General features: G+C 30.7%; 1 protein-coding gene and 1 long non-coding RNA gene across 2 annotated transcripts in view; both read left to right on the forward strand.

Moving 5' to 3' along the window:
* LOC115880892 (transcriptional regulator ERG homolog) overlaps positions 1 to 24269 on the forward strand; it is a 125578-nt gene that overhangs the window by 48788 nt on the left and 52521 nt on the right. The window lies entirely within an intron of this gene.
* Positions 12562 to 12954, forward strand: LOC115880894. Its single transcript, XR_004049952.1, has 3 exons — positions 12562 to 12706; positions 12769 to 12849; positions 12918 to 12954. It is a non-coding gene; the product is annotated as an uncharacterized LOC115880894 (long non-coding RNA).

A 24269-nucleotide genomic window follows, 5' to 3' on the forward strand; every position in this document is an offset into this window, starting at 1 on the left:
TGTAGGGCTTCTCATAATAAAGAAATAGGTAGGATAGCATCGATGATAGTAATTAAGGTGAATGTTTATTCTATAAAATAGGTAAATGTACTTATATTATTTTTCTTAGAAAAGCACGATTGAGAATAAGTATATTATAACCCCAAAGACCAGTACTGCGGTTTATCTCCTCATTTATTGTTATATGATTTTAGATACTTTTATCTTAATTAATAATAATAAATTAAGAGCACCTATATAATAATTGTTACATTTACACATTACATGTACAAATTATTTAATAAAAAAATTAAATATAACACAATTTCGTCATATTACTTTTATTTTTAAGAACTCAAAGTGATGGAACTTCAAAAAAACCAGGAAAAATAAAGGAAAAATCTTGTATAAACAAAGTTGATATTAATAAACCTTTTAACCGTGAAAAAGTTGAACTAACTGGAATTCAAAGGAGGTGTCTTAAAAAGGTTCAGCTAGAGAGTTACTTAAAAAACAGCATGAAGAAGAGATGTGTAAGGTACCTACATAGGTGTTAAAAAAATGGTAACACAAAAGAAATAAAAGCAAATGTGAATTGAATAACAGATTTTCTAAGGTTTCTGTTATAATATTAGTGAATTATATGCGAATTAAAAATGAAATAAATACCTAGTTTGATTTAAAAAGTTTTATTTATTTTTTACCTACTTTAGAGCTATATTAAATAAGTAATGGTTTTTAATTGAAGGGATTTAAGTAAAGTAATTTATAAATTGCTGTTCAGTTATATTTTTACACGGTAATTGTTCATATTTCATCACTAATATCAGGATATTAGTGAACTTAATGCATTCTCTCCGTTCTTATGCTCTAACAGAGGATCTCTTTATTTTGTAACACTCCTTATAAAGTCCGGCACTAGCAACAATAGTTTGTTTGCACACTTTCAATGTGTTTATTGGTATTTATACCCCATACGTTCCAAAATGGTTATAGTCTACATACTCAGAATAAGTAAGTCTTTTCGAAATAATATTTATTTATCGAAATAATATTTATTTATCAATAATATTTATTCATCATAATTAAGTGAATGATGATACATATATATTTTTTCTTGATTAGTAAAATTAATTTTCTCTATCTTTCATAATATTCTATTTCAATATTATCAAAAAAATATGCTTCACCTTCTTTAACCTTAAACAGAAATATCGTATCAAATAGAACCGCAATATTTTTTCACGGTTTCCTCACTTTCGAGTGTTTACACATAATTTCTATTTCTCCCCCCAATCGCGACCCTCCGTATTACTTCGCACATGGGAACGATTCCGATTTTTAATAGAAAATCTGAATCACGACCGGCGCTCGCAACGCTATCTAACGTTCGATCTGAGAATGATAAAAACCCGTGAATTAGCACCGGTCAGACAGTGAGTCGCATGGTCAACTCCGCAGGATGGGGAGACGGCATGCGATCCTTTCGTTTGACCTCGATCGCTGTCGGAGTGTTAAGCTAGTTACACACTACGCAGAAAAAATACGTCAATAAATCTATAGATTGTTCAGCCATCGTTCACCGTCACGTCATATATCGAACTCTCTCTTTCACTTGACAACAAGATGAAAGAAATTGGTGAAGTCACTACGAATTCAGTTACTGCATATTCCTTTTAGTAATTGTCATTGTCATTTGATTTGAGGTTATAGCATAGAGAAAGTTAATAGTTTAGAGAGTGGTGAATCGCGTGGTAAAATGTTGGGAGATTGCGCTTTTAGCGCCCTCTACTTGGCTACAGGTACGAACTATAAGAGCGGGAGATTTAAATTTTTTTTTTTTTTTCACTGCTCAGAACAGGTTTAAAGCTGCCTTATCGGTCCATGGGGACAAGATAAGGTGCTATTGTTAATCACCTAGAAAGGAACGAACAATGTTAGCAGCATCAAGCAGCACAGATTTCTGCATTAGGCGGTAAGTATTTTCAGGTATTCCAATTACTTTTAATTGTTCTTTCAGGTTGACCGGGATAATTCCAATGGTCGAGACAATCAACGGGACTACCTGGACCGATTCCATTTGCCATATATTTTTTATTTCTATTCTCAAATCTTGATACTTTGTTATTTTTTCTGTAAACTTGCTTTGTATATTGTTGTTGTTAGGAATAGAAATATCAATTAGTAAAACTGGTTTTTTAATTTTATTTATAAGCGTGATGTCCGGTCTGTTACTTCTAACGGTTTTATTTGTTAAGATTGTTTTATCCCGGTATATTTTGAAACTATTATTTTCGACTACTGGTGGTGGATGATATTTGTAGTAGGGCTCTTGGATTTCTCGGTCAATGTTGAATTGTTTGAGGATCTCCAAGTAGATGATTGATGCGACTCTGTTGTGTTTTTCCAGATACTTTGTACTCGCAAGATTATTGCACCCTGATAAAATGTGTTCTATGTTTACACTTCCAGAATCACATCTACGGCACTTGTCTGATATATTCTCCTTTAGGATGAGTTTCCGGTAGTTGCGTGTTGGAATAACTTGGTCTTGCATAGCCACTATGAATCCCTCGGTTTCTGGGTAGAGATAACCCGATGTTAACCAGTGCAATGATTCCACCTTTTCAATGTGATGTTGATCTAGCTCATTTAGGTACCGTCCGTGTAACTCCTTGGCTCCCCAAGTAGCTATTTTATTAGTGATTGATGTAGGAGTTGGAAAAGCACCATATTGTTTCTACTGAGGTTCAAGGGGGTGTATTTGACATCAGCTGAAGACACCGTGACGTAAAGGTTGCTGTTCTTGGTATAAAAGTATTCTCTGAGGCTCTTTATTTGCTCCCGACAGACATTAACAACATCCAGTAAACCTCTACCTCCAAGATTTCGAGGGAGGGTTACCCGTTCCGTAGCGCTTCTTGGGTGGTGATTTCTAAATTTGGTTAAGGTTGTTCGTACCAGGCGATTTAGGGATTCCAAGTCTGTATGGGTCCATGGTTGACTATTCCAAAAGAATATGTAAGAACCGGTAGGGCATAAGTGTTTATTGCTTTGAAGAGGTTCTTAGAATTCAAACCTGTCTTTATTATATTTAAATTATTATTATACTTATTATTTTTAAGGCAATTAAAACTAAGAGTGCCCTTAACCAAAAACAGTGATATAAATGGAGATACCTACTCAAATTTTATATTATCATGATACTAAAGGATATAAATACAGCATTTATAATCCTTTTACACCTTTTTATTCAAAGTCTTACACGCTAATATAAAATTTGACTATCTCCATTTATTTCACTATTTTTGGTTAACGGCACTCTTAATTTTAATTTTCCTTTTTTTATGGGAAAATGATTAAATGGGAAGAATTGAATGGGAATGGAAAGAGTGACCAATTATTGTATTTTGTATTAATTTATAATACCCCTATTCTACTAAATATCTAGCTACATTGTACTTACAGTTAAATAGCTACATTGTACTAGTTATATACATATTTACAGTTTTATGATGGCTATTATTTCTTTTCATTGTGCTATCTATTGATTCGATCCGACTTGAGTACTATACCTCGAGATGGCTCCAGGAATTATTTATCTTTACAGGCCTAGAATATGAAGATTCACAGTAGAATTTTTGGTTTTACTGCCTATTAGAAACAAACCTACCCCCCTACATCAAGGGGCATACAATTATGCCTTGTTCTCGGCCATGATATTCCTTCCATTCTATATCCAACATCCAACTTAGCACACCTTCTGGTTCACAACAGGGCCTAGACTGGTCGGATGATATTTTAACAGAATAGACCTTGATATCTCTTTCACACTTTCATTTAATAATTAAATAGGAGGGCTGGATGGTATAATTTCTAGAAAGAATAGTCTGTGAAATAAAAACTTCTGCATGGACATTACCTTTCTTACCTTTGTCTGCTATTTTTTAATAAAAAACAACTGTTTAGTTTGCACAAAAATAAAATTAACAATCAAAAATTTCTTAAAAAATGATCAAGCCTTGTACTACGCCGCGTGCCGCTTTTTGAACAAACAACAAACAAAAGAATGAGGTTAGCGGCGTTGCCAATGTCAATTTTCTAAACTACCCAAAAATCTAAATTAAATTCGCCAATTTGGGGAGAAAAATGTCCCGATTCACCAAAAGTTCCCCATATGATTATTTTAACAAAAAAAATAATTTTAATAAAAATACAATATTTATTATATATGTTAGAGAGATTAAACTGTAAATTACCTCCTTGTTTTTAATCCCTTCCCTAGTAGTCATTAAATAATTTGAGGTCACTAAATTTTCTTTCAACTGAAGCATTTGCAAAGGGAAGCACAAGTAAAAAGCAGATTATAATTTTTAAGTTGGGAAAGATATATCGTCCCGCTCCGTTTTTAAAGCTAAAAATTTTACGCCATTTTCAATCAGCAATAAAATGTTGAAACTCCCCTTATTTTCGCCCCCTATTGCTAAAATCCCCACAAAACTCCCAATCGGCTCCGGATTCCCCAAAATTTGGGGAATTCCCCACAAATTGGCACCGCTGGAGGTTAGCGTGTTCTTTCTGAATATGCTAAGACTAACGGACTAGTGTCGAAACACAGATAGCTAGATGGACGTATTTCGGCACTTGCGTCGATGCGCTACAGGTACATTTGCCTGCGCGTCGTATGTCTTCTGGCAGTCTTTTAATTTTTCTGTTTGTCTATGGGTTATAGTTTGATTGGCGGATGTAGAAATTAAAATTTGAGTGTTGCTGTAAAACAAAATCGATTTTTTATTGCTAAAATGCCTCAAAGATTTAACCAAAATGAACAAGAGCTCATTGCTAAGCTTGTAAATTATTTTTCTCGAGAAAGAGACGCTGGTAGAACACCCTGGGCCCGTGGACGCCGTATATGAGGTAAAAATAGATAAATGAAACAAGTTTAGATTGGAAAGTGTCCATAAGGACAATGTAAATACTATTTGGCGCTATTACGGTCGCGACCCAAACCTTTTGATCATTTCGGAGCGGTTCGGCTTTTTCCGAAATTATGTCGCCAAATATTATTTATTCAAATTTATTATTTTTTCTTAATTTTATAAATAAAAGACAGTGTGTTGTATACAAGAAACTTTATTTTATATATGGACATGTATGAAATACCTGAAACATTGGAAACCGACGTTATGCCACGACCCACGATGGTTTTTGAAGTTCACAGTTTACAGTACAGCTTTTTATGTTTTTAATGCCACTTTTTCACAATTATCACGGGTTTGAGCAAATAAAATTTAAATTAAACTCACAAGATAGCGATAATTACTTTGAAAATGGACGCTTTAAACATTTTTCGGTATTTTTTCAATGAGAGCGGTTTAAATTTTGAAAGATTTTATAATTTTTAAAGATTACGACCTTGGCAAGAGAAACTTATTATTTCTGTTTTTGTTTGCGGTTGTTATTAGCAACCGCTATAGCAGCGCCAGATCGCGTACAACGGTTGCGATCCAAAACAATTATAAATTTGAACCGGCTCACAGTGGGGTATTTGACACTGATAGTTGATCGAAATTTTTTTATGTAGACCTTATATAAATTATTGCTATTTTCAATTAAAGAGGAAATAATATGAACAAAATAAAGGATAATTCGTCGATTCTAAAAAAAGAAAGAAAAATAACTGTTCCAGTGTTTCCACGGTCAGTGCCAGTAGTAATTCGCAACTACTACTACTAATGCTACGACTGATTCGCGAGCAATGCCCATACCACTAAAGTCGCTACTAATGCCAAATTGTGCTATACTGCTAATGGCACTAATGCGATCGCTTTGTACACAACAATGCCATCGCGGTTTACACCTCGCATTAGTATAGCACTGATTGGCAAATTAGAGGAAACCAAGAATGTTTTTCTCATTTTATCTGCAAAATAGCAAAAAGTCGCAGTATTTTATTTTACTGTATGAAAGCCCAATGTTTACTAAGTAAAACGTATATAGACAATATGCTGAATTCTTCGAAATGCGCAACTAAATCTCTAAGTATAATAAAAATGTCACAAATTTACTCAAATTTTCTGAACGCCTAACATTTAGTTGCAAAAAAAATCGTTAGTATAGAGAATATCAAAATAAATAATACGTTTTTGTAGAATACATACCTGCAGCTTGCTGAGCCATTTTCAATCAAAACGATAATATAAACGTAAAAAGAGCACAAGAACAACAACAATTTATAATTTTAAACATAAAATTTAGCCATTTACCTCTTATCTGTAAGAGAAGTAACAACTTTGACGTTTCGTTGAAACAAATGAATGCAACTAAACACACCCATAGCAACGCCATTCATGGCAGAGATGATTTAACTTATCATTTTTATCTTTTTTTGGGAACTCTTAAACACATTTGTTTTTTCGAATTTCGATCACCTTTTTCATGCTAATACCCCACCGTGCGGCTTTCCAATCTAAATTTATTTCCTTTATCTATGGAAGTAAGTAATGCAAAAGTATAATATTCCTATGTAAAATATAAATTAATAACGTTTTTAAATAATATAGCGAGATGCTGATGCTTTAGAAATATCCAAGTTCAAAGTTTAGGTAGTCCAAAGGATTGGAATTAAAAGGATCGTAACTCATGAAGAGTTGAGTTGGGAAAGGAAGATTTGAGAAAAAATGCCAAAAAAAAACGGAACTCGTTCAATCAATAATATAGGAACGTACTTAAAATGTTCTATGTATACAAAATTTCTAATATGAACTGATATCAGGCACACCCTAAAAGTCATATTTGAAATAATGATTAGGAAAATATTTGAAATATTGATTAGGCCAGTGCAAATAATTTTGAATTTGCAAAAATGTTTAGAAAGCTGCGACGATTGAAAATCGTTAGCCTTAGTAACCCTTATTAACATACTAACCCCCGGTGTTTTCAGGTACGGATAGCGTGTTATAATCTGCCAGATAGATTTTATTTGATGGATAGCAGAAAAACGCGTATCTTCACCTATAGATAACAGTATCTATTAGATAAATTAAACTTATCTCCCAGATATCCTATCTGACGCCCGAACTGCCAAATAGTGCTTTATTTGTCGGATAAAAATTTGACGCATGAGCAACGGCATGAGGAGATATTATTTTATTTGATATTTGACAAAATTGCTTAACATAACCAAGACATTTTTATTACTGAAGATTTCGTTTATTCCAATAAATTCGATTTTAGATTATTTGGAAAAGACTTACCTATTCTGACTATGTAGGCTATAATCATTTTAGAACGTATGGGGTATAAACACCAATAAACACATTGAAATGGTATGCTATTGTTGCTAGTGCCGGACTTCAACTAGTTTTTAATAAAGCTCTAATGTAGGTAAAAAATAAATAAAACTTTTTAAATCAAACTATTTATTTCATTTTTAATTCGCATATCTTAATTCATTAATATTATAACAGGAACCTTATAAAACCTGTTATTCAAATTCACATTTGCTTTTATTTCTTTTGTGTTACAATTTTAGTTTAATTTCTTGCACTATGTACCTTATACCGTATAATCGAAAAAAAAACGGCGTCCAGTTGGCTGGGAAATGATGATCGATGATATTTCCCATATAAATTTTTATATGAAATGACAGCAATCTTTATTTCATAGCCATTGCTGACGCCGTTTTTTTTTCGATCATACGGTACAGCTCTTCTCCATGCTGTTTTTTAAATAACTCTCTAGCTAAACCTTGCTAAAACATCTGTATTGTGGTCCTTTGAATTCCAGTTAGTTCAACTTTGTTTAGACAAGACTTTTCCTTTATTTTTTCTTTTTTTTTGAAGTTCCATCCCTTTAAGTTCTTAAAAATAAAAGTAATATGACAAAATTGTTTTTATTTAATGTTTTTTATTAAATAATTTGTACATATAATGCGTAAATGTAACAATTATTATAGGTACTATTCATTTATTATTATTAAGACAAAAGTATAAGTGCATTTATCTATTTTATAAAATAAAAACTCACCTTAATTACTATCATTGATGCTATCCTACCTATTTCTTTACTATGAGAAGCCCTAGAACAACATATTTGTTATTACTAACAGTCTTATGCTATTTTTAATTTTCAATATTAATAACTTACCAGATGGTGGTTTTAGGATTGGTTTATAAATCTCTGCTTGCACTTCACCAGCTTCTTCCATAATTTCTATAGTACAATCAATACATTCAATTGTACTAAAATGTTAATATAATAAATATAACAGTAATATCATGTAATTAAACTATAAATTACTTACTGATTATTTTTTCTTGTTTTAATTTCTTATAAATCGCATTCCATCAATAGATCTATTGCACCACCACCACTGCTGAAATTGAATTATCTTTCCCTTTTTCCATAAAGGTAAATTTAAATAGCCTATACCATAATAGGACTAGTTGGAGTTGAACACAAAATATATTTTACTTGAATTTTATTGTTTTTACTTTCATTTTGACGATCTTTTGACAACTGAACAATAACCTCACTTTTTAATCTAACGATTTGAAATTCCGAGTTTCTGTCTCTGTCTGTTGTATCGACTTTTCATATATAACCATCTCAATTTCAGATATCTTATATTGGCAACACTTTCTCTACGGAGTGTCTACCGGTCCGTAGGCGGCCGTCCTCCAAATTGTTATCTGTTGGATTATTTTGTATGAAAATACCCAAATGTTATATCCTATAGATATCAGACTCTAGATTGTTTATCTTTTAGATGGTTATTTGTTAGATAAAAGTTATTTATTTATAACTGAAGAGACCACGCCTAAAAGTCCCCATTTGTCCGATGTGTGCGTCATCAAAAAACTACTACTTTTTGGGAAAAAATGTAAATAACTCGAAAACGGTGCGTTATAGCGAAAAACTTCAAGAGGTAAAAATTAAAGAGAATAAAAAACTCTATCAGAATCAATATGAATAGTTTATTATCCTAACGCAGTGACGTAAAAATTTTTTTTGAAAATCGAGCAATTTTTAAAAGGAATCACCGAAATGCATATTACAATTTTTTAAGCTTATTAACAAATAACATGGATATTTAGCATCAATTCAACTAAAATACAGTCTTTGTGACATTTTCAGGAAATATTTATTGGTGGTTTAATAATATTTCAAAATTAACAAAAATTGTCAAAGCTATCCTTTACTAAATACATGTGTACTAATAATGTGCGAAAGCAACCTCCTTTTTGTTACCATTTTGTAAACAACTTGTTTTTAAAAATACAGTGACAGTTTGAAAAATTAGGCTACAGGTTGGAAGAAAAAAATCAAACAAAAAATAAGTTGTTTACAAAATGGTAACAATAAGACCTTGGTTTAAGTGCAAATAGCCCCGACCGGGACAAGGTGGAGACCATAGACTTAAAATAAAATATAGACTACACTATTTACATCTCAACGCGGACAAACAACCTTTTTTGTATACATGTTTACTTCTGGGTACAGTCGACCGAGCCTTCCTCATCCAGCCTATGTTGTCACGTCTTTAATATTATCAATATTTTTTTTTCTTGTTACACACATATATTGAGATATTAATACTACAGTTTAATAAAGTAGGTTTTAATATTCCATAGATGTATTAAATAGTCCTTATACTACTAAATTATAAGTCGGATACTGTTTAAAAAGGATAAGTTCTTTACAATATGACAACACCGATTAGAGGCGAGGGAGCCTATTCATTCATTTATTACCTTGTAGTACGTGTCGGACGTGTGCGGCAAAGCTTTGTTGCCGCTATCTCCCCGGCTGTATTACGCATTTTCTTAGCTTGTAGTCCTTAGTGTTTATTTTATTGACTTTTTCTGTTCAAGAACTATAAAATATGGTTCGACAGTGCCAAATTTTCAAAAAATTTGACTTAAATAATCCATTTAAGTCTTGAAACGACTTTCGACCGGTAGGCAACTCTCAATTTACCTATTAGGAGTCAGTGGCGTTGTTGTAGAAAGGCGCTTATTTAGATAATATTTTAGTAAAATGTAAAATCTGAATTTTTTCTCTTACATTACATTATTTACTTACTTACATTGTAACAAAATCATAATTAATTCCCTGTTAATAATTAATAATGTTTTTATTAAAAATATATTCCGGTTTATTCTAAAATTATCTTCAGAATCTAAAATAACATACAAGAATTTTAAAATGATATTACATTATGAAACAATATTTCTTAATATACCGGATCGTCTCAAAAGTGGCTCACCCCTAATAACTTTTTTATTTTTTCAGATAAAAAAAAAGATTTGTATGTTAGTAGGTATATGACATAAATTAGGATTTATTGACATATTTAATTGTTTTTGGTCTCTTCCTGTTTCACCGAAATGATTACATCTTTTGATTTTTAAAGGCACCCTCGGTATATTGCTACTTTATTCGATAAAAAATGACACTCTGAATAGGATGACATATCATATGTCAACTTTTGACATTGTCGCTTAAAAACAAATCGTATTTTAAATTTCAATCCAGGGTGTCATGGTGTTGTTAAAAACACTAAGTTTTAATCAAGGAACCTTGGAAAAATAGTTTTGATCGTCTAATGGGTTTCGTGTCTTGTGTAGGCCGGTTAAAAGATGTACAAATCGTATTTTTAATCATACATATGTCAATTTTTTCAAATGGAACAAGGGTGACTCATTAGCATATTTGGAAAAAGCATTTTTTTATGAATATATTGATCCACACACTTGGTATTTCGAGTCAAATTGTCGTTATGAACCGCGTGTTACAATTACAATTAAACCATATGCGAAAATGTCAAAAGTTGACATATGATATTTCATTCTATTCAGAGTGTCATTTTCTATCGAATAAAGTAGAAATATACCGAGGGTGCCGTTTAAAAATTAAAAGTTATAGTCATTTCCGGTGACACAGGAAGTGACCAAAAACAATTGAATGCGTCAATCAATCCTAATTTATTTCATATACTAACATACTAAATCTTGTTTTTTTATTTGAAAATATAAAAAAATTATGGGGATGAGCCACTTTTGAGCCGCACCCGGTATAATAAAGACAGTACCGAGTTAAATAAATGTAGTTTTTATTTTATCCACTTCCTATCACCTTCCTTGCTTTAATGGAACAGATTTATGTTTTCTCTAATTTACATAATAAGACATCACTTAACTAGAAAAAAAATTACAACAATCATTTTTTTTTCTCTCCCTGTCGCCGATTCTATTATATCTGTGGAATAGATCCGGTTTTGATTAATATTAGGGGTTGTAAATGTTTGACTAAAATTAATAATTTATTATTAATTTCAAAAATTACGTAATTTCGATTATAAAATTTCTTCTATAACGTGTATTTTATTATGTTTATCCTTTTCGGACTCTAAGACGTTTTTTCTAAACTTTTATGTAAAAAACCTGTCCTAAATCTTAATAAAATATAAAAACGTTTAAATACGATATATTTTTAATTTACTTATAGCTTCATTAAAATAAAAAAATTACCCGGCTATGATACGGAGAGTTCAGGTGTACTTGAGAAACGAAAGACAGTGTTGTGTTTCTCGGCAGAGTCGTCAGGGAACGACCGTTACGACAGAGACAACCTATCTATCGCTCGTGTCGCACTCGTTATAACCTAAAACAATAACACAACAATAACAAGACAGTGTCTGACCGCATGTTCCAGCTATTTATGAATGAGATGCTCAGTCTATATTTTATTTTAAGTCTATGGTGGAGACTGCTTTCGCACATTATTAGTACACATGTATTTAGTAAAGGGTAGCTTTTACAATTTTTGTTAATTTTGAAATATTATTAACCCACCAATAAAAAATATTTCTTGAAAATGTCACAAGGATTGTATTGCAGTTCAATTGATGCTAAATATCCATGTTATTTGTTAATAAGCTTAAAAAATTAGTAATTTGCATTTCGGTGATTCCTTTTAAAAATTGTTCGATTTTCAAAATTTTTTTGTGCGTCATTGCGTTAGGATAATAAACTATTTTTATTGATTCTAATAGAGTTTTTTATTCTCTTTATTTTTTACCTCTTGAAGTTTTTCGCTATAACAAAGCGTTTTCGAGTTATTTACATTTTTTCCCAAAAAGTACCAAAATTTAAGATGGCGGCCGATTTTTTTTGATGACGCACACATCGGACAAATGGGTACATTTAGGCGCGGTCTCTTCAGTTATAAATAAATAACTTTTATCTAACAAATAACCATCTAAAAGATAAACAATCTAGAGCCTGATATCTATAGGATATAACATTTGGGTATTTTCATACTAAATAATCCAATAGATAACAATTTGGAGGACGGCCGCCTGGTAGACACTTCGTAGAGAAAGTGTTGCCAATATAAGATATCTGAAATTGAGATGGTTATATATGAAAAGTCGATACAACAGACAGAGACAAAAACTCGGAATTTCAAATCGTTAGATTAAAATGTGAGGTTATTGTTCAGTTGTCAAAAGATCGTCAAAATGAAAATAAAAACAATAAAATTCAACTAAAATATATTTTGTGTTCTCTCCAACTCCAACTAGTCCTATTATGGTATAGGCTATTTAAATTTACCTTTATGGAAAAAGGGAAAGATAATTCAATTTCAGCAGTGGTGGTGGTGCAATAGATCTATTGATGGAATGCGATTTATAAGAAATTAAAACAAGAAAAAATAATCTGTAAGTAATTTATAGTTTAATTACATGATATTACTGTTATATTTATTATATTAACATTTTAGTACAATTGATAATAGAAAATATGGAAGAAGCTGGTGAAGTGCAAGCAGAGATTTATAAACCAATCCTAAAACCATCATCTGGTAAGATATTAATATTGAAAATTAAAAATAACATAAGACTGTTAGTAAAAACAAATATGTTGTTCTAGGGCTTCTCATAGTAAAGAAATAGGTAGGATAGCATCAATGATAGTGATGGAACTTCAAAAAAAAGAAAAAATAAAGGAAAAATCTTGTCTAAACAAAGTTGAACTAACTGGAATTCAAAGGACCACAATACAGATGTTTTAGCAAGGTTTAGCTAGAGAGTTACTTAAAAAACAGCATGGAGAAGAGATGTACCGTATGATCGAAAAAAACGGCGTCAGCAATGGCTATGAAATAAAGATTGCTGTCATTTCATATGTAAATTTATATGGGAAATATCATCGATCATCATTTCCCAGCCAACTGGACGCCATTTTTTTTTTTCGATCATACGGTATAAGGTACATAGTGCAAGAAATTAAACTAAAATTGTAACACAGGTTTTATAAGGTTCCTGTTATAATATTAATGAATTAAGATATGCGAATTAAAAATGAAATAAATAGTTTGATTTAAAAAGTTTTATTTATTTTTTACCTACTTTAGAGCTTTATTAAAAACTAGTTGAAGCCTGGCGCATCCGCCACGAGATCAGGAAAAAAACTTTTTTTTTTAATTAAATGAAAAACAAAAAATCCGGCGACGACAGTTTTTAGAAGAGCCATTTAGCTATCTTTTAGTAAAAAAAGCAACTTTCTAGAGCAAGTCGTTACTTCAGTAGAGACGACACAGGTAAACATTAGCATTTTATATAATATGTAGTAATGGTTTATAATTGAAAGAATTTAAATAAAATAATTTATAAATTACTGTTTTATCACTATTATCCTAACTTTATGCATTCTCTTCGTTCTGGTGCTCTAACAGAACAGAGACTCTCTTTATTTTGTAACAGTCCTTATAAACTCCGGCACTAGCAACAATAGTTTTTTTGCACCATTTCAATATGTTTATTGGTGTTTATACCCCATACGTTCTAAAAGGATTATAGCCTACATACTCAGAATAGGTAAGTCTTTTTCCAAATAATCTAAAATCGAATTTATTGAATAAACGAAATCTTCAATAATAACAATGTCTTGGTTATGTTAAGCAATTTTGTCAAATATCAAATAAAATCAATATCTCCTCATGCCTTTGCTCATGCGTCAAATTTTTATCCGACAAATAAAGCACTATTTAGCAGTTCGGGCGCCAGATAGGATATCTGGGAGATAAGTTTAATTTATCTAATAGATACTGTTATCTATAGGTGAAGATACGCGTTTTTCTGCTATCCGTCAAATAAAATATATCTGGCAGATTATAACACGCTATCCGTACCTGAAAACACCGGGGGTTAGTATGTTAATAAGGGTTACTAAGGTTAACTATTTTCAATGGTCGCAGCTTTCTAAAATTTTTTACAATTTCAGCATGGTGAATGTCATAACTGCACTGGGGTAGATGACGTAACGGCGAACGAGGGCTAAATAATCTTTATCATAAATCAATATAATACAAAGTGGCGATGAAACCGTTTTTTATTGAGTTTTGACTGTTTTTTTTTGTCAAATAAAGTTAAAACTTAATTTGTAGTATGTAGTGTGTAGTGTGTAGCCACCTTTACGTCAGTATCAAGCGTGGAATACGTCGTAATTTTCACACTTTATAGCGTTTACGTGTTTTAAACAGTCGTTTCAACATCGGACTTTTATAGGGACTTCTTTTCCTTTTATCTATATATGGATCGAGGCGTGAAAACTTTGGAGCAGTAGAGTTGGATAATATTAATAATAATAAGAAGCCTTGACTTTTTCTTATCTAACTTTTTACATTCTCATTCTGAAGAAAAATAAAATACTTATAGTTTATTTTAATTAAAGAATTACTTAAATGTATGCAGATTTATTTAACAGTTAATTACAAGTGGAAAAGGTGAAACTAGTTATCGGAAAATATCATACTTTAACAACAGCAAAAATGATGTTAATTAAAATTAATAATAACCATCTATCAAAGAATGAAATCGAAATTATATTACCATTATACATAGAAACGCCTTTGATTTTTAGGAAAAAAATCAACTATATTTTTATGTTTATTTAATTGAAATGGATAGCCAGAGTGCTGGCGACATATTTAGAGAACATATTTTAGGCAAGTTAGAATAACAAAAAAAATAAAGTTTAATAACTTGTGAACCCAGAATCCTAAGTCTGGCTGGGGGGTTGGGGGTATTTCGCTACTGTTCAACCCATAACATTTGCAAAAAAAATAAATCCAAAAATCATTCTTTAGGCAACTTGAAATTTGTTTATTCTTAAATTTTAGCATCTATTTAACCTAGAAATAAGTATGCCAGATTTTTTTTCGGGTTTAAAGTGTAACCCGACCATTCCAAATATGTTTAATTATTATACCTGGAAAACATACTTTAGGCATTCTAAAATTTTTACAGCGTGTTTATTAGATGATATTAAAAAATATGTGTTAATTGCCAGACGAATTCATGGGATTTAATACTTGCCAGACGCGAATAAAGATTTTAAATGAGCGCGACAAAAAAGTCTTATGAGTATCTATAAGCGCGAGAAAGATAGTATACCAATTAGAAAGTGTTAAAAATTTATGACAATATTAGTAGTGGGAACTATCGAATGAATACAATCGAAACATTCGATAGTTGCAATTCATTCGAATAATTCGATAGTTAGTAAGAAGACATTCGTTGAAAACTATTCGAATAAAAATTATCGAATAGATCCGTCATCTGCCTTGAAATATTGTATTCTAGTAATTCGGCAGCAAAAACCATTCATATATAAAATTCATTCATTTATGAAATTCATTCATTCGTCAGGATCGATTATAATAAAATATTAACTGAATTTTAGTTGTCGCCCGGCGTCGTAGGTTTCTTTCCGAGAAACCCGACAGCGGTCGGTGGCAATGCTATGAAAGAAGCCGGCATCTTTGATTTTTTGCGGAGTCAGATATAGATAAGGACACATTATTTTTTTTATTGAGGTGCTAGTATTTACACAGAAAATACATTATGAAAGGCGCTGTTGCCATATTTTGGTATTAGTTGATATTAGCAAAGAATATTATTGTTTGGCTTTAGTTAATTAGGGATAGTATGTTTATATATTCTGCATTTTTTTTATTAATATTCTGTTGATACACTGCAATAATACTTGTTATTTTGAATGTAAGAAAATTATTTTTAATGTTTTTTAGCAAAGACTGGTTTAATAAATAATAATAACAGTAATAATTTGTTATACCTATTAACAACAAAATTTAAAATCATTTAATATAAATATTTTCTTTTAAGTAGTAGCAAAATATAAACAACAAATTAGATGTCAAAATTATTTATATTAGATTCTATTTAAAAATAATATAGTCTCTAAATTTTTGGCAACGGTGGTTTATTAAATAATAATAATTACAGAACTAATTTGTTATATTAACAACAAATTTTAAAATCATGAAATATAAACATTTATTAATTTTCTAAGCATGCAGTGTAATGTAAGGAAAATATAAATAAAAAATTAGAAATCAAAATTATTTATATTAGGTGCTTTATATTACTATTTAAAAATTATATTTACTTTTACTGGCATTTACTTTAAAAAATAAATGAAATATTTTTTCTTCGCAAAAAACTACATGTAAAAGAATTAGCATAAACAAAATATAAACATTGTTAACTTTTTTTTTTAAATTGGCACGTGTAAAACTTTCATTTTAATTTTCTCACCCCATAGTTTGAGTTCGATAACCATTTACTTAAATATGATTATACAACCGCATTACTTAAATATGATTATTAAGTTCAACTAATTCATATTATTAAAACATCTAAAATACAAATATGTATTTTTAAAATTAATTGTAAGTTCATCTCATCTCTCTTAAAAATTGCTACTTCTCAAAATTTCCCATTAAAAAATAGACCATATACCATATAAATTAAATAATTGAAAGATCGGACAACGAAAACCACACAAATTTTCGGAAAATTTTTGACCACCTGCATGCACACAATCGTCAATAAATAAAATCAAAAAATAACTACTATTTTAGTATTTTAACTATTTTAATAAACGCAAAAATAGCATAGTATTTATACGGCGAAGTTATAAAAATTTGGAAGAAGTAATAATGCACTGACGCATACAAAAATCAAACGAATACTAAATTTCATTTATCAAAAGCATTCGATAGTCGTGACTCAACGATAACCATTTAGTCGCACGGCGAGGTTGTCACATATGCTTTAGTATACAAATGAATGAATGATTTTATTCGAATAAAACCATTCGATAGTTGAAATCATTCATTCATTAACCATTCGATAGTCTAATTAATTCGATAGTTCCCATCGCTAGACAATATAACAAACAATAAAAAAAGCAAGAATTTATCAGATACTTAAAACAAGAAAAATTTAATTGAATTTGGGGGAGAATCAATAAAAAATGATATGAATCAGATGAAAAAAACTCTCTGTAAAAGTATTCTTAAATGATATTTATTAAACGAAGACAACGGAAATAATTGAAACATTTAATCAATACAATAATGTGAGCAAGAAAAGACAATTCAAATGAAAAAGAATTGTTTTGCCCGAAGCAACAGCACCGACTGCGACGAAATAAGGGAGCAGCAATGTTTGGGGTAATGACAATCATCAAATCAGTTGGTCCCAGTTATAATCAGGTAATTACTGTCTTGGGCTTTGATCGGAGGCCTATTAGTTTGTCCCCTAGGGACTCAACCCCATAGTAAATTAGGAGTCCGCATGGGGTCCTATATGTGGCGTAATGCAATAAAGAGTGCAGCAAATCTGTTATGTAGGGATAAATTGATTTTTTATAACAGAACTTATTTTGCAGTTTTGTTACAAAGTTAACATTCATATCTTGAACAAAAGCTTAGGATTTTTTTGCAACTGGAAGAGAAATCTACAAAATAAAAAAAAAATATGTGCGCATATTTAAATAAATAAATAAATAAATGCCTTTATTGTCAACAAATTTTACAATTTGTAGACTCACAAGGCAAAGTAAACAAACAAAGTAAAGAAACAAGGTACACAAACAAACAAACAAAAGATAATACAAAACATTATACAAATAATATTGTCAGTCTTATTGTTTAAAATAAACATTTATATAAATGTTTACAATGTCAAAGAATAAAAAAAAATAAAAATAATATTCAAAAATATTTAGTTAGTTTATAGTAAAAATATCTTGACCTCTAAATAAATTTATTTCGGTGTCATTGGTAAATATAGCAATAGCAAACATTAGACCAGTGTTTACAAGATCAAATTCGATTATCAAAATATAATTCATTTACGGCGTAGAAAGCCTTGTCTAGTAAATAACAGTTCAATGCTTTGCGAAATGCAGAAAATGATGTTATGGATTTGATTTCAAATGGCAGGTGATTGTGCATTTTTTTCGAGTTGTATAATATTGAACTTTTAACTAACTCTGCGCGTGAGGTAGGTAGATAAAGATCTTGCTCCGCGTTCCTGAGTGGATAAGTGTGAGATGGCCTTTCTTGAGAAGCTGATACATGCTTACGTATTAGGCAAATGGATTCAAATATAAATAAGGAAGGAAGAGTTAATATTTTTAATTTTTTAAAAAAGTCCTGGCAATGAGTTCGGCTGTTTAGTCCCAGTGAATATCGAACAGCTCTCTTCTGGAGCTTGAAAATGCGGTAAAATTGAGTCGCACAATACCCCAGAATGCAAGGGCATACCTGAGGTGCGACTCAAAAAGTGCATAATAAACAGTTCTAGCTACTGACAAGTTAAGTTCATTAGAAACAGATCTTAATGCAAAACAGGCAGAGCTCAATTTTTTCGACAAAGCATGTCCTATTTGAGAGAATTGTCCACAACAAGCCCTAAGAATTTTACAGATTTTACGACGTCAATGGTGGTGTTGTTAAGTACAAAAGGCTGCAGCGATATGAAAAAATAATGTCGAATAAAATCCAAAAAATTACATATAAAATATTCACAGCTTAACCTAACACCACATAATGTTTACTGCAATTAATAAACTAATATAAAGTTGTCAAAAGATGATTACATATTTTTTAAAATTATTATTCTTAACACTTAAACTATCTACATTGACTATGGCTGAAATCGTACTCAATAGTCAATGTAGATAGCTTTAATGTTAAGAATAATAATTTTAAAAAATATGTGGTCACCTTTTGACAAGTTTATATTAGTTTATTAATTGCAATAAACATTATGTGGTGTGTGGTGTGAATATTTTATATGTAATTTTTTGTATTATATTCGACACTATTTTTTTCATATGACACAATACTGATTTAGGCTATAATGTTAGCCGCAACGTTTTTTTTTAACCAAATAAAAATAATGAAAAACCAAATGAAAACTTAATCAGCGTTTTTTCCGAACCTAAATCACAAGAAAATCAAAAATTTTAGAATAATTTTACATATAAAATGACAGCGATCTTTATTTCATACCCATCGCTGACGCCTTTTTTTCTATACACAATATGTGTGATATTTGCAAATATAATTTTTCGAATATTGATACTTACTATACATATAAATTTTGTGAATGCAAATAATAATACATCACTATTAGTAGATATTGAATGTTTTTTTTTTTAAATTAGATCGATTTTCAAACCCCAAAATTTAAAATATATTTTACATTTTACCCATTATCGTATATACCTATTCATTATTTGTATATTGTAAGACATTTGGCTGCATTTTTATGGTTCATAGTTTATTTGCCAAAGTATTTATACTATAAATAGGTATATACTATATATATAGGTAGCTAAACGATTAGATTTTTACAAATTCTAAGTTTTGGGATCGTTGAGGGACTATTAGAGCTACAATTTAAAAATATTTTTACAAGATACAGAGTGTCCCAAATAAATAAAAAATATCAAAGTTGTATTTTTTTAAATGGAACACCTTGTATATTATTACATTTTTAGTTTCTACGATTAAAATAAAGGTAAGTTTGATAAAGGTTTATTACACTTAAACCTTACCGTTTTTGAAATATTTACAATTTTGTGAAATTGCAGTCAAAATTTTTAGACTTCATTTCTCCCAGGGTATCAAAGTTTTTAATACTAAATATTTACTGAAGTTTATTTATCGATCAGTTATTGTGCTGCAATAATAAAAATTATACTACCTTATACAGAGTGTCCAAAATTTTATTTTAAATAATTAATATCTTTAAACGGCAATAACTTGTTTAATTTAAATAGAACACCCTGTATATTTTATGAGAATCAGATGCACAATTTAATTGTCTATCAAATTGTATTATGCCATTTTTTACCTATCTCTTCAAGTTTCCGTAGAAAATGCATTTTGTTGTAATTTAAAACTCTTTTATCAATATACCCATGGAATACTGACATTTTAGATTATTTTTAAAGATGTACCAAATTTTTAAAGAGTACAGACACTAATATTGTCGATATACTTTGTTTATTTCATTAAAAATTAAAAAGAAACTGTTTAAATATTTGTTAAAGAGGACCAATTAATATGATTGCAGTATTCAAACTACATTAATTGACTGTTTGCGTTGATTAATAATAATTACTCCAAATACTAAAAAACTAAATTTTGTATGTGTATTAAACAGTGTGGTAAAAAGTAACACCTTAAAAATGATATTTCATTTTTTGACAAATGCTTATTTATACCAACAGAGACATTCATTTTCATAACTTATTATTATATTGATTTCTGATTCAAATCCACATTTATTTAGAATAATTTATTAATGAACATAATTAAGTATGTAATTAATTAGTATTTAATGGTGGTATATTTAATGAATGGTATACTCTTTTATAAAGATTAAAATAGTTTTCTTTTTGCATACAAATGGGCTAGTAATATTATCATTTTGCTAAAAACGATAATATTACTAGCCTGTACATTTTGAACCTTTGTTGCTTTAAAAACAATCTAAAATGTCAATATTCCATGGGTATATTGATAAATGAGGTCTAAATTATAAGAAAATGCATTTTATACGAAAACTTGAAGGGATAGGTAAAAAGTGGCGTAATACAATTTGATAGACAATTAAATTGTGCATCTGATTCTCCTAAAATATACAGGGCGTTCTATTGAAATTAAACAAGTTATTGCCGTTTAAAGCTAGAAATAATTTAAAATAAATTTTTAGACACTCTGTATGAGGTAGTATTATTTTTATTATTGCAACCTAATAACTGATCAATAAATAAACTTAGTAAATATTTAGTATTAAAAACTTTGATACCCTTGGAGAAATGAAGCCTTAAAATTTCGAATGCAATTTCACAAAATTGAAAATATTTCAAAAACGGTCAGGTTTAAGTGTGATAAACCTTAATCAAATTTACCTTTATTTTGATCGTAGAACTAAAAATGTAATAATATACAGGGTATTCCATTTAAAAAAATACAACTTTGATATTTTTTATTTATTTGGGACACTCTGTATCTTGTAAAAATATTTTTAAATTGTAGCTCTAATAGTCCTGCAACGAACCCAAAACTTACAATTTGTAAAAATCTAATCGTTTAGCTACAATACTCCGTGTCGTATGTGGTGAACAACCCTGTATATTAATTTAAAGAATCCTATAAAAAAAGAATAATTATTAATTGTATATTATGTATATTTCATGTATACTATAACATTTTTAAAATACAAACCAAAAATACGAAGAATAATTATGTTTTCCGTGTATTCTACAACATATTTATTAATCCGTAGTATCTAACTAGCGTGACGTCATAAATCTCGCTCCGACGCTGTTCTATTAGAGACGGCATTGGCCTGATATTTAGAAATGTCAAAAGCTGATGACATTTTGATTTTGACAATTACGACATTTCGTGTTGATTTTTGCAAGAAGAGGAAGAACTGTCACTTGTTTTATTATTTTCTTTTTCTATTTCACGAAAGTAAAAAGAGTTACCTATCTGATTCGTTCAGGCACTCAATTTAAAGAATATCAGTAACTTTTTTGACAGGGGGATTTTATATTTGCCATGTTGGTAAAAAATAACGGTCAAAATTCAAAGTTATTCATTTTATAATTTATATAAAACATAAATTGGGATTGATTGACGTATTCAATTATCTTCGGTCACTTCCGGTTTCACCGGAAATGACTACAACTTTTGATTTTTAAATGACACCCTCGGTATTTTTTTACTTTATTCGATAGAAAATAACACTGTGAACTGTGAATACGCTGACATATCATAATATGTCAACTTTTTTTCAAGTATAAAGATGAGATCACTTTCCATGATTTTACAAGAGTTGGGGCACAAATTTGTCATTATTTGACAACAAATGATCGAATGTTTGGAATCTTTCAATTACCCTAACAACCATAAACTTCATAATTAATTGAAATTTCAGAATGACATATTATGAATATGAATTATTCATTAACGTAAAAAGTAATAATACCTTGATATATACGAGCATAAACTTGTTTGTAGACAAAATAGTGTATGATATGTGTGCTAAAAGTGATTTTATTTTGTTCGAAGGGATGGGACACTCCGCCCAAGCTTCCTTTCTCACAACAAAATAAAATACGGATTTTAGCACTTACATCATAAATAACTATTATATCACACAAATGTGAATTTTTGAACATCTTTCTAGACATCAACTATATTATAAATAGTTTTTATATCACACGTAATATTAAATTACTGTATAAATAAAACTGACAGTTTTGCTGTTATGCGAAATTCGAGACGCCTATTTGGACGCTTCTTTCTCCCTCCGTTTTGGATTGCCTGCCGATACAGACTACGCCACCACGTCACGCTGTGGCGCCTTCATCTTGCCGAACTCACTCTTGCGGATCATTTTCGCTTTATCGAGGATGTCTTTTGAACGAAAACAGAATTTATCTCTCGTAGGGGGACGTTCCCATCACGAGACGGTCAATATGTTCCCCTCTTATTTTTACACCATAATTTTTCTTTATGATTCCGATGTTCCTATTTTAGTTTGACTCGAATACAAATTTGGGTTACTATGACTAAAACTGCACATTGGCATTATGAATGACAATTATAATCATTGTCGCATTGGCATGACTTGGCATGCATTGGCAAGTCTTCTGCATATCACCAGAGCCTTTGTGGCTTTGCTGGTAATGTTCTTAATATGTCTGTTCCAGAGAAGTTTACTGTCCAGTGTTATTCTCAGATATTTGACTTCCCGTGGAGATCTTCCCTTTCCATCTTGAGATGGGAAAGTTATCAAATTTTTCAGAGTTTGTTTTCTGGTGAATGGCACTACCGCGGTTTTGTCTGAGTTGATGCTCAGCCCGACAGTACTGCACCATCTCTCAGCGGAGTCCTCTTGAATAATATCGAGCGATCATGACTATGTCATCTGCATACCCTATACAGTCTATTTCCGATAGAGTTAGTTCGATTAGTAGTTCATGCACTACCAGGTAGGGGGAGGTTACTTCACCTTGTGGTGTTCCTTGCCTTGTTATAACAACTACAGTTTTAGTGCCCATCTCAACCTCTGCTGTCCGTGTTGAGAGCATTTCCCAATACCAGCGAATTATCGTTCTGTTCACCCCTCTTGTTTCTAGAGATCGCTTGACCACTTTGTGAGGTATATTGTCAAGCGCCCCCGCAATGTCCAAGAAGGCACAACTTGCTGTTTCTTTGCTATCCTGGCTTGCTTGTATTAGCTCGGTTAATTAATACAGAGCAGTTTCTGCCCGATCTATATGCCTCTCTGACTTTCGTGCAGTAGTTCAACCTTTAGATAGTTTTCTCCAATATGATTTTTCACTACTTTCTCCATCATTTTTAGTATTGTTGCGAGCCGGTGTGGACTCGACCTAACCTCACAATATGGCCCGCCCTCGGATGACCTTAACATCGCACAGACACCGCAATGATTCATTCGTTCGAGAAGAATCGAGACCCACTAGAATGGACTCGTACATACGAGAACATTCGAAAACCTTCTCTATGCGCCTAACGATCTTTGGACTATTCTAGATTTCTTTTACCTGTCGGTATAAAAGCCGGCGGCAGTGGCCTAGAGAGGCAGTTATAAATATACAGTTGACGCGCTAAAATTCAAAATAAATTCTTAGTTATAAATCGTTTGTAAATAGTTCTATAAGTCTTTTATCGTTATTATTTTTGTTCATTAGTGTTAAATAAATAGTGTTTAAATAAATTGTGACTTTCTATCCACACGGAACCGACGAAAAACGTAACAATTGGTGTCAGGTGTGGCGTGTGTGATAGACTAGAAAAATAAAAAGACTAACAATGGCTGCGAAGAAATTGTTGAAAGACTTGAAAGTGTCCGAACTGAA

This window comes from Sitophilus oryzae, unplaced genomic scaffold (assembly GCF_002938485.1).
Source record: "Sitophilus oryzae breed Bouriz unplaced genomic scaffold, Soryzae_2.0 scaffold_1660_pilon_pilon, whole genome shotgun sequence".
Lineage (NCBI taxonomy): Eukaryota > Metazoa > Arthropoda > Insecta > Coleoptera > Curculionidae > Sitophilus > Sitophilus oryzae.